Here is a 13268-nt window from a genome sequence, read left to right as displayed (position 1 = left end):
TATGTTATGCGAATGGTGATGGAAAATATAATGAATCCTTGTGTATTCCGCAGTAATTGATCTTCCCTGATCCATATTTTATGTATTACTGTGAGGCTCCGTAAAGTGTCTTATGTTGAGCATTAAACAACCAAGTTGATTATTTTTTATTACCTATGTTGTTGTTCCGTAAGGTACTTTATGTCGAGCATTTTCAACTAAGTTAATCATCTCGTTTGGTTATTTAGTTGTTGCTCCGTAAGTTTTCTTATGTCGAGCATGACCAATTAAATTGATTACTTTTGTGATTAATTTGGTTGTGTATTTCAATTAGATTAATTATGGGTTCTCTTATGATGAATTTAATTGTATTCTTAAGTCTCCATAAGTTCATTTATGTTTGAGCAGTTGTCGATTAAATTAATCATGGGTTCTCTTGTGGTTAATTTAATTGAACTTTTTGGATTCAAATTCATACTTGTATGTGATTTATTATGTCCAAAGAAATCCTTCTTTTCTTTCGAAATTAAGGTCGCTCTTGTTGTTCTTTCGGGAATGACATTAAATGGGGGAGAGTTCTTCCGAACTTGCGCTTAATTGCCATATCTTTGTGGGAAGTGCGGCTGTGGAATATTATAGGGGTTATCTCGTATCTCTATAAACTCCTTAATGAATGCATTTATATTCGGCTTTATGATTGCATCTAAAGAACAAGTTGATATTTTTGCTTTCTTTTGTTCAAGAAATGTCTCTTTCGGAAATTTCATTAGGATCACGTTCTTATACCTTTGCCAATTTTATTGACAAAAAGGGGGAGAATTAATATGTAGTTCACACTACAAATACATATGGTTTTAGGATCATTATGTAAGGGGGAGTGGTTTCCATGTGAGATGGAGTGTTGACTAAGGGGGAGTGATACATATCACCATAGTATTGTTGTTGAAGTTGTGATACAATTGGACTTTGACGTTGTGTAATGATACTATGACACTGTATAACAATGATTGAGAACTATTGTTTTCTTATTGTTATAGCTACGGATTTTCAACAACGATGATGCTAAACTTACAACCTTTGAGATCATTGGAGTACTTGGAAGTGACCAAGATTTCGAGTAATCTTGAAGATTAGGCATGTGGAATAGGAGCTAGAAAAGTTAATTTATTTATTTTTTGCATTTCATATGTATTAATAGTTTTGCCACTAAAATTGACAAAGGGGGAGATTGTTAGAGCATTGCTCGGTCGAACTCGCATGCGTTGCTATCTCAAGCATGTTTGTCAATGTTAGTGATCACAACTATAAGTCTTGATTTCTAGCCTACATAGCTAAAGGTCTCGGATTAGGATAGAAAGTGTAGTTGAGCTCAAGAACTCCATGGCAATCATCATATAAGACGAAGGACTACTCAAGGAACTGGTGGATCTTCATCGACTAAAAGGTACGTGGAGACTTGAACTTATCTGTCACTCAAAAGTCTATCTATTCTATCTCCTACTCTTGAGACAAAAGTCGTTTTGATATATAGGCTTAGTTTGATATTGCTGCGGCTTTTGCAAAAGCATTTTTCTGCTGTGCTGTGAGAAAAAAACAGTTAGACGTTTGATAAAATAATAATTAAAGTTAAAGTTGATTAAAAAAGCAATCAAAGTGTGTTTGGTAAAATATCAGATTCATCCATTGTTATTGTAGCAAACGACAAAAACAGACATATCCCTGAAAATAGTTTTATTCAATTCTATTAAGTTTAAAAATAATTATTTTTTTTACTATTAAATATAAATATATGATATTAAATTTACTAATTGTCACTATTATTATTATTGTTAAAAAAATTTATTTTACTTAACCACTTCTTAATATATATAAAAAAAATTAAATAAAAAATAAAACTAAAATTAAGTAATTATTTAATAATTTTTTTATTATCGCCAAATTAAATGAAAAAGTATATAAAATATTTTGAAAATAAAAAATAATATTATTTAAAGAATAAAATAAAAAAATTAAAAATTGATTGTATATAAATTTAAGGGTAACTTTTGTCATGTATAAAATAAAATAGGGATAAAAAAGACAAATCAAGCATTAAATTTAGTTGGGACCAAAGCTTATGCTTTTGTAGCTTTTAAAAGCTCCTCCTCCCCAGCTTTTAAAAGTTGAGAAATTTGGGAAGTGCTTTGGATAAAAAGCACTTTAATTTTTTTTTTACCAAACACTAGTTTCAAAAATTATTGACATATATAGATTTCGAAAGTGCTTTTGGAAAAAAAAACAAAGCATTACCAAACCCAGCCATAGACTTTCATTATGCACATTTGCTATTTTGAGCGGAGTTTATCTCGCCTATCTATTTCTCGAAATGTGTATTGGTAAGCTTTCGCTTTAGCCGAATTCATCTTTACTTAGTGACGAAAGTCATGTTACGTTTCAATCACTTTGAAAATTGCTCTGACGAAAAATGGTCTGTGAATAACGGCTATATCCGTCCTCTGAGAATGTTTCTCCACCCATCAGTCGATCCCCTGCTCTAAACTCAATGATTGAAATGAGAGTTTAGATTACATAACCATTGGTAGGATATAAGCATTGTTGTGGAAACACATATATGTATAATTCCTTATTCCTTGAACCAAAGTTTGCGAACTTTGTTGATCAAGAGAAATGGAAGTGGCGTGAGCCAAGTCCGCGAACTCAGTCCGCGAACTGGCGGAAGTTCTCGACCCGATAATTTCTGCTGGAGGTTGTGAACTCCTTCCATGAGCTTAATTCCGCAAACCCAGTCCGCGAACTTGAGAAGGTTATATCTAAAACCGGTTGTTCTTGAACTCATGTTTATTTAAACTAAGGAATGCTTTTGCAAACCGTGGCTATAAAGTTCATGAACCGATTCGAGTGAATCAAACCGTTTTTGCTTCGATTGTGTCTTGTGTAGTTACATAAGATCTAAGCAAATGAACAATTCTCTAACTAGTTCATTTGAGTCATTTGAACTAGTTATGGTGAAGAAGAATATGGTTGATATGAAAGTAATCATATGGCTAACCATTTGGTTAACTATTGTTGAACCAACAAATGTTAATGTTTGGGAACGGTTCGTAAAACCAAAATTGGACATTTCATTTGTGTGTAACAAGCTAAGTTTTCGATCCAACGGTTGAGAAATATTAGCTTGAATCTAATCAGGTTTTCATCTAACGGTGAATATTGAATGCTTTGTTACCAAGCTAACATTGATTGCAAACCCTGATTTGAAAACTATATAAGGGAGAAATCTAGCAACTGGGAAACCTAATCCCCACACCTTACGTGTGATACTAGTTGCATATCTAGAGTCGATTCTCCTTTAACCTTTGGTTTCTTCTTCTAAACCAGGTTAACGACTTAAAGACTTCATTGGGATTGTGAATCCAGATCGATACTACTTTTCTTGTAGTTGTGTGATCTGATCTTTCTGTTTCTATCGTACGAGTACAACTGAAATAATTGGCTTGAGATTTTATATCTCCAATAGGCAAGATAGAAAAGTAATCACAAACACTTCTTCTCATCGTTTGTGATTCCACAATATATTTTTCGCAGCGTCGATTAAGATTATTGTCAGGTGATCAATAATACTGGGCTGTTCTTCGGGAATATAAGACCGGTTTATTGATTGGTTCTTGTTCACCTTGATTTAACAAAAGACGGAACAAAACTCGTAGGTATATTCGTGGGAGATGGATTTATCTATTACCATATACTTTTCTGTGTGATACAGATTTGTTTATTAAAATCTTCGACTTTGGTTCGTAGCAACTCTTAGTTGTGGGTGAGATCATCTAAGGGAATAAAGTACGTAGCATCATGCTGGGATCAGAGGCGTAGGAGCATAAATGTACCTTGGATCAGTGTTATATTGATTTGGGTTCAACTACAGTCCAGACCGAAGTTAATTTGGAGTAGGATAGTGTCTGTAGCGTCTTAATACAGTGTGTGTTCAATCTGGACTAGGTCCCAGGGTTTTTCTGCATTTGCAGTTTCCTCGTTAACAAAATTCAGGTGTCTGTGTTATTTCTTTTTCACATTATATTTTGTTATATAATTGAAATATCACAGGTTGTGCGTTGTTCAATCTATTAGAATATCCGACCTTTGGGTTGTTGATTTAAATTGATTGACACTTGGATATTGATCTTTGGTACCATCCAAGTTATCTCTCTAGTATTTGATAAATACTCGCAGATTTTTATTTGCTTGAGTAAAGATCAAATCGAGAGATTGAGACATAAACTCTTTGATATCCTTTTATCTAGATTGAGTCTGACTGTCTAGTTTTTTCTCTAGAAAGTATATTGGAGTTTGTCCATACAGATTGCTAATCAAATTGTTGGGTGTGGTTGTTGTACCCCCGCTTATTCAGAAGTACTTGGAAGTGACGAAGATTTCAAGTAATGTTGAAGATTAGGCGTATGGAATATAAGCTACAAAAGTTAATTTGTTTATTTGTTGTATTCCATATGTATTGATAGTTTTGTCCGTAAAATTAACAAAGGGGGAGATTGTTAGAGCATTGCTCGGTCGAAATCGCATGTGTTGCTATCTCAAGCATGTTTTTCAATGTTAGTGATCAAAACTATAAGTCTTGATTTCTAGTCTACTATAGCTAAGGTCTCGGACTAGGATAGAAAGTGTAGATGAGCTCAAGAACTCCATGGCAATCATCATACAAGACGAAGGACTACTCAAGGAACTGGTGGATCTTCATCGACTAAAAGGTATGTGGAATCTTGAACTTATCTATCACTCAAAAGACTATTTATCTCCTATCTTGAGACAAAAGTCGTTTTTCTATATAGACTTAGATTATACACATTTGCTATTTCGAGCCGAGTTTATCTCGCCTATTTATTTCTCGAAATATGTGCTGGTAATCTTTCGCTTTAACCAAGTTCATCTTTACCTAGTGATGAAAGTCATGACAAGTTTCAATCACTTTGGAAATTGCTTACTTTGACGAAAAATAGTTTGTGAATAACAACTATAGAATATCAACGTCCTCTAAGAATGTTCCAATGATTGAAATGAGAGTTTAGATTATATAACTATTGGAGGATATAAGCATTGTTGTGGAAACACATATATGTATAAGTACTTATTCCTTGAACCGAAGTTTGCGAACTTTGTTGATCAAGAGAATCGGCATGGTAGCGTGAGCCAAGTCCGCGAACTCAGTCCGTGAACTGGCGGAAGTTCTTGTCCCGAGAATTTCTGCTGGAGTTTGTGAACTCCGTCCGGGAACTTAAGTCCACGAACCCAGTCCGTGAACTTGAGTAGGTTATATCTAAAAACGATGTTTGTGAACTTATTCTTATATAAACTAAGGAATGCAAATTGCAAACCGTGGCTATTTAGTTCATGAACTGATTCGAGTGAATCAAATCGTTTTTGCTTCGATTGTGTCTTGTGTAGTTACATAAGATTTCCTTGCAATTGAACAACCCTCTAACTAGTTCATTTGAGTCATTTGAACTAGTTATGGTGAAGAAGAATATGGTTGATATGAAAGTAATCATATGGCTAACCATTTGGTTGACTATTGTTGAACCAACAAATGTACAAGTTTGGGTACGGTTACACAAGCCTAGAAACGTGCATTTCATTTGTGTTTAACTAACTAGTTTTCGATCTAACGGTTGAAATATATTAGCTTGAATCTAAATCAGGTTTTCATCTAACGGTGAATATTGAATGCTTTGTTACCAAGCTAACATTGATTGCAAACCTTGATTTGAAAGACTATATAAGGGAGAACTCTAGCAACTGGGAAACCTAATCTCCACACCTTCTGTGTGATACTAGTTGTGTTAAGCTAGAGTCGATTCTCCTTTAACCTTTGGTTTCTTCTTCTAAACCAGGTTAACGACTTAAAGACTTCATTGGGATTGTGAAGCCAGACCGATACTATTTTCTCGTAGTTATGTGATTTGATCTTGTTGTTTCTATCGTACGAGTACAATTGTCATAATTGGCTTGAGATTGATATCTCCGATAGGAAAGATATAAAAGAAATCACAAACACTTCGTCTCATCGTTTGTAATTCCATAATATCTTTTTTCGATGCGTCGATTAGGATTATTGTGAGGTGATTAATAATACTAGGTTGTTCTTCGGGAATATAAGTCTGGTTTATCAATTGGTTCATGTTCACCTTGATTTATCAAAATACGGAACAAAACTCGTAGGTATATTCGTGGGATAAGGATTTATTTATTACTGTAGACTTTTCTGTGTGATACAGATTTGTTTATTAAAGTCTTCGACTTTGTGTCGTAGCAACTCTTAGTTGTGGGTGAGATCAGCTAAGGGAATCAAGTACGTAGTATTCTGCTGGGATCAGAGACGTAGGAGCATAACTGTACCTTGGATCAGTGTGAGATTGATTGGGGTTCAACTATAGTCCAGATCGAAGTTAATTTGGAGTAGGCTAGTGTCTGTAGCGGCTTAATATAGTGTGTGTTCAATCTGGACTAGGTCCCGAGGTTTTTCTGCATTTTCGGTTTCCTCGTTAACAAAATTCTGGTGTCTGTGTTATTTATTTTCCGCATTATATTTTGTTATATAATTGAAATATCACAGGTTGTGCGTTGTTCAATCAATTAGAATATTCGACCTTTTGGTTGTTGATTTAAATTGATTGACACTTGGATATTGGTCTTTGGTACCATCCAAGTTATCTCTCTAGTATTTGATAAAGACTCGCAGATTTATATTTGCTTGAGTATATATCAAATCGAGAGATTGGGATATAAACTCTTTGATATAATTTTTTTCTAGATTGAGTCTGACTGTCTAGTTGATTCTCTAGAAAGTATATTAGAGTTTGTCCATACAGATTGCTAAGAGAAATATTGGGTGTGATTGTTATACCCCCACTTTTTCAGTTACGTCTCGATAAAGCTCTCGTTAGAATCAGATTGCACGAGAAATAGTTCAGTAAAGTTATGATGAAGCACTATCAGAAAACTAATTAGGATTTCGCAGGAAAGGGACTACCATCTATATATTCAACACACAATACTTACGGTTCCACACTCATTAGGGACTTAATATAGATGGTGATTTTTGGACTGAGGGTAAAATGGTCATTTTACGTCCTAAGGGTAAAATCATAATTTGGCAATCCAAGACAAAATCGTCACTCTATTGAGATGTCCAATCCATTTGAATTACTCGGGCCCATGAATACGGTCATCCATCAGAGGAGTGTGTGAACTTAAACAACACGAAGCCCAAGAAAGGATGACGAAGTTAAACTCCTGAAGAAAGAGAAGCCAACTCAAAGATAAAAAGTCCTGGTTAGGCCCGGATATGCCCCATCACTTTAAGGAGAATATCCTTCATAACCCGAGGCAAAGAGCCTTCATCACTTGAATACGAAGAATCTTCGTTGCTCCGAGGCGAAGAGCCTTCATCACTCTGAAACCGAAAGCCTTCATCACTCTGAAGCGGAGAGCCTTTTGTTAGAGCATTTCTCGGTCGAACTCGCAAGCGTTGCTATATCAAGCTTGTTTGTCAAGTTTAGGTGATCAACACTATAAGTCTTGATTTTTAGTCTACTTATAACTATGTCTCAGATTAGGATATAATATGTAGCTGAGCTTTAGACTTCACGATGTTCATCGATTGAAAACGAAGATCTACTGATAAGTGGTAGCTAAGGAATTAAACCTAAAACTATGGTTATATTTACACCTGCAAGTATACAGGGTCAGATAGTAGATAATGAAAAGCAGGGGAAGTCCACAGGGACAAGGAGGGAGCTGGTATTGTTTCTACTTTTCTAGTGACAGAAAGTAAAGCAATGCAATATATTAGAATGGGAGGAAAATCAGCTTGCTCACTGATATGCCCCTAGTATTGACTGTCTTTTGACAGCACAGTCAATCACAGGCATACCAGAGCACTGATTACTTCCCATTGCTCAAACAAAACAGGCATCAAGATAAACATGAACAAGAGCTTGATATAAAATGTAACAATCACACACTCAAATTAAATACATGTTGGAGTTCAGAACAGCTAAAATTAACAATGCATTTGAATTGAGAATCATGGAATTGAAAAGATTGAAACCCTCAAAGCTACAGTTCATGGAAATAACAAAACTATTCTACTGATGCTCTGGTTAATCCAGGCATACCCTACACAACACAACAGTCCCTTCTATTTATACCCACAGACCCAATTTGGGTTTTCCCCCAAATTACAAAATTAGGGTTCTTCCCCAAAAATATCCCTAATTTAAACAGAAATTAGGTAAATTATTTCTACCTAATTTGACAGTACAAATCAGACCCATATCTTCTATAATGCTCCTCCATGCTTCTCCCTAACAGTAATTAGAGTTTACTCGAAAATCCCCAAATTAACTGAAATTAGGGTTTGGTTTTTTCTTACCTTGATGTGACAAATCTCCTCAATTAGCATCGACCCATGTCTTCTCCTTGGTCCTCTGTTCCATTCCCATGCTTCTATTTCTTCTCTAGCCCTAGCTATTGTACCAATTTCTTTCCTAGGGTTTTCTGAGAAAGAAAAGAAAAGAAATTGGTAGGATAGATGGCTAGAATATGGGGGGGAATGATTATAGTGGAGTTGGTAGTGGTGTACGGTGTGAAGGAGTGGCGTTTGGTGGTACGGCAGTGGTGGTGGCGGACATGGTGGAGTTGGCAGGAGCAGAGCTCGACTGCTCGAAGGAGGAAGATGAGAATTTGGGTAAGGTGCGTTTGGCTGAAGGGTATAGGTGTTCTATACTTGGGTGTTAGGCGGGTTTAGCAATTGTTGATGAACAGCGAGGATGAGACGTTGGATGCGAAGATGATGGATCGATCTAACGGCGAGACAGAAGGAAGCGAGGAGCGACCGTTGGATGCGGAAGTACAACGAAACTGACGGCTCAAGATGGAGTTAGGTGCTGTAGTGTTAGACAGGATCTTCAGACTTTGATGACTGGCGATGCTGCGACCGTAAGATGCTGAGATGATCAAATCTGACGGCTATAAAGGGAAACGGGCATGGATATATGAAATGGATTTGGGTGAGGGTTTTGAGCCTTGGGTATGCCAAGCCCATATCTTCTTTAAGAACAATTCTTCCTCTTCAAGCCCACTTCTAGCCTTTTGATCTTGTGCACAACATTCTTCGCGGCTTCCTTGTGTAATTCCTCCCGGCTTTTCACCGCTTTTATGCTCTTTTCCGCTCCGCTATTCATCCAAACTTTATTTATTACCTAAAAATGCAAAATTAATTAATAAAAATATTTATTCTTGAAAACAAAGAAAATACAGAATATGGGATAAAATGTAGAATTAATGCACAAAAGATGATTTAAATGCCAAGAAAAATATATAGAAATATGCACTTTTTAGCACTCATCAAATACCCCCAAACCTGAATTTTACTTGTCCTCAAGTAAAACAAAACTAAGGAAATCCTACCTATACCACTGTCGCTGGTCTCTCGAATGCATTTAGCGTATGCACTAAGCCTTTTAAACCACTAAGTGTCCCTAGTGGACGAGTTAAGTCTCGTGAAGGTTTGCTTAGAACGTACCTACAAAGTTCTAGGTCAAAATATAATCTCATATTCCATCAAATGTGACATGTGCAAGACAGTTTAAGCTCACAGCAAAATGGAGATGTCAATCTAGCTATCAAAGGCACAATCCTAGCACTGATAACAAAAAAAGACATGTGATAAGAGTGTAAAGTGTATCTACACATGTGTAAAGAAAGATCTGATGTTATGACTACTAATCACCAAGAGATAGTTTCTCAGGCTAATTGTGAATGAGTAGGAGGTATTTCACAATCACTCGCGTTGTACATCAATGGCATGCACCCTTCCTTGCTTACTACAATAAAACACAAAAGATGACTCTTTACATGACTCTTATTTACATTGACTCCTCTCTTTTATTTTTGGAACAAGAGAGAATGGAATTGATAAATATTTGATTTTTTTTTTTTTTTTTTGTTGTATTTTTTGATTTTTTTTTCTGAATAAACATCGTTTGTTTTTTTTTTTTTTTTGTTTTTTTTTTTGGATAAAAAACACTTTTGATACAATACAAAAGAAACAAAAATTACATGACTTTGCAAGAGGTAGCCCTTTTGATGCACCCAGTAAATTCGATGGTTGTTTTCTTAATGTAACCTCCACTTCTATCCCAACCAACCAAAGAACAAGCTAGTCAAGTTTCGTTCAGTATTCTAAAGTGATTGGCAATCTAACTTCCTATCAAACACCTTGAAGATCGAGGCTATACATGTATTGGTAGATCGTGCGCGTGCAAGTTTCTTATCACATGTAATTGTGCTAGAATCAGGGGTGCCTAAATATCTAGACTAAGATCCTAAAAATACATATTTGCACAAGAGTCAACATTTCAAGGTAAATGAGCTCATTTTTATGTTTTTTTTTTTTTTTTTTTAATTTTTTGGAATTTTTTAAATTTTTTCAAAAAGGGAGTTCTGTTTTCAATTATAACATGTTATCGTGGTATCTACTCTACCCCCAAACCTAAACTAAACATTGTCCTCAATGTTTCTAATGATAAACATATTCATAACTTGGACAAATCAGAAGAACATGTTGAGTTTTGAGAGAAAGGAAAGAGATTACCCGATTTGACGAAAGAAAGAACCGAACTCCATTGTTCATGGTTAGAATCCAACATATTTCAGACGCGATCACCATGGAGTAGCAAAATATAAAGAAAATATAAAATTTCACTAAAAACTACCTACCAGGTTATATACAAAAAATTCACTATATACATAAAGTCTAAAGAGTTGAGGATCAACCCAAAAGACAAAGTGTTGAAACATACACAGTTTCAAAACACTAAAATTGGACTGAAATGAGAGCGAGAGTGAAAAACCGGATGAATCACCCCTAAACCTAAATTTTTCAACAGGTTTACTTTTAAGCACAAAATCTAACAATTTTAGGGGTGCAGGATTCACAAGGTCTAACTGAAAATGGACTTTGTTTGGGATGGACAAACATGCATATTCCAACTGTGTTTCCTTAAAAGTATTGTATTTAGATGCAAAATAGTCCAAGAGGACTTGAGAGGCACACAGTTCCAATCCTAGGTTGGGAATCTTCAGAAAAGTTGGTTTAAAATTTTTGTTACAAACCAAATCTAGGTTGGGTGGAATAATCTCAATCTGTGACTTAGGCAAGAAGGTGACATCTAAGTTTCTCACATGCATGAGATCAAAAGTACCAATATCAGTCACATCAGCATTTTCTAAATCATAATCAAGTTGTGTAGCATGCTCATCATCACAACACAATTTCACAAGTCCAAATTCAGAATCATGGTTATCCGAAATATCCAAATTAACATCAAAAGAAGCAATATATTGTGGCTTAATTATGGAATCAGACACATCAACTATATTTTCATGCATAGGATCATTAGTGTCAACAGAAGATTCAACATTACCTAAGTCATGCTCTTCACAGGATAACTGCACAATATCTAAATCAGTAGCCTCATCACATGTATATGGAATACTAGAAGAAACATCATTCATGAAGGTCGGGGCATAAAAGCCTAATGTATTTGAACCCAAAGGTTCCATAACATTTTTAGCATAGACATGTTCTTCTAATATAACATCATCATAATCATCATCATCACAAATACATGAAAATCCTACTTTTTCAAAACCATTAGTGTTTTTCGTCCATACATCTGCCTCTAAAATAGGTGAATATGGATTGACATTTTCAGCAATAGGGTATGAAACACTATATCCAGAATTAAGCTCATTGGGAAAATCAACATCTGACTCATGGTGATTACCCATATCATGTGGCATGGTCCTAGTTTCCCTATAGGTTTCCCACTGATGGGTTTTCTCTGCAACTTCAGCTAGAAATAACCATGCATCGTCCACAGTTTTATCAATGAATTCACCATTACACATAGATTCAACCAAGGCTCGAGACTTAAAGTCTAGTCCCTCATAAAGAATGGCGACCAGTCTCCACTTCTCGAGGCCATGATGAGGACACTCAAACAACAAATCATTAAATCGTTCAAAATAATGAAAAAGTGTTTCTCCATCTAACTGGACAAAACATTAATACTTCGACGAATAGAGATGGTCCTATGATGTGGAAAGAACTTTCCGACAAATTGATTTGTGAGTTGGTCCCAAGTGGTGATTGATTGTGGTCTCAAACCGTAAAACCATGTTTTGGCCTTTTCTTTTAAAGAAAAAGTAAACAAACGCAATTTCAAAGAGTCTTCGGATATATGGTCAGGTTGTAAAGCCCGAACAATTTGTTCAAACTCTCTTACATGGTTATAGGGATTCTCAGAATCGAACCCTCGAAATATAGGAAGTATTTGTATCATGCTTGCGTTTAGTTCAAATGGGCCATCAGTCTGGGGTAAGACGATACATGATAACTGACTTATTATGTTAGGGTACATGTATTCATGGAGACTACGGAGTTTATTCACACACTCGCCCATTTTTTCAAAAAAATTTGGTTTTAATGGGTTTTGAAAATTTCGTTTGAAAGGGTTTTGAAAAGAAAATTTGGTTTTAAAGGGTTTTGAAAAGAAAATTTGGTTTTGCTTGGGATAAAATTTTGGTTTTTGAAATAAGGAGCAAATTTTTTTTTTTTTTTTTAGCCCAAAATTTAGTTAAGTTTGGTTCACAAAAGAGGCAAGCCCAAAATCCAAAAAGTTAAGTTTAGAGCAAGCCCACTATTAAGAAACTACAAGCCTAACAAACAACTAAATTACAAGCCCAAATAAAGAAAGAAATAAAAATAAAACTAATTATTACAAACCCACAAAAAAAAAAAGAAAATAAAAATAAAACTAAAATTATTACAATCCCAAATAAAAAAAATAAATAAAAGAAATAAAATTAAAATAATTATTACATGCCCAAAAAGATAATTACAATTACAAACCAAAAAAATTACAAGCCCAAAAAATTTGGGTTTGGGTTTAGGCTTACCTTTTTGGAGGGAAGCCCAGTTGGGCTTTTATCCCTTTTCTTAAGTTGCACAAGCCCAGTTGGGCTTTGGATCTTCCTAAACTTTTGTTGGAGAGGCCCAGTTGGGCTTTTGTTTCTTTATTGCACAGCCCAACAACAGAAGCTTGGCAGCAGGATCACTACTGCAGTTCAAACAGCAAGCCCAGCAGAATTGTTCAACAGCAAGTGGGCTTGTTCAATTGCAGCAGCTTTTGTTCTGAACCCAACAGCAAGGC

Source organism: Papaver somniferum, unplaced genomic scaffold (genome assembly GCF_003573695.1).
Source record: "Papaver somniferum cultivar HN1 unplaced genomic scaffold, ASM357369v1 unplaced-scaffold_132, whole genome shotgun sequence".
NCBI classification, from domain to species: domain Eukaryota; kingdom Viridiplantae; phylum Streptophyta; class Magnoliopsida; order Ranunculales; family Papaveraceae; genus Papaver; species Papaver somniferum.
This window is presented reverse-complemented; position numbering follows the sequence as displayed.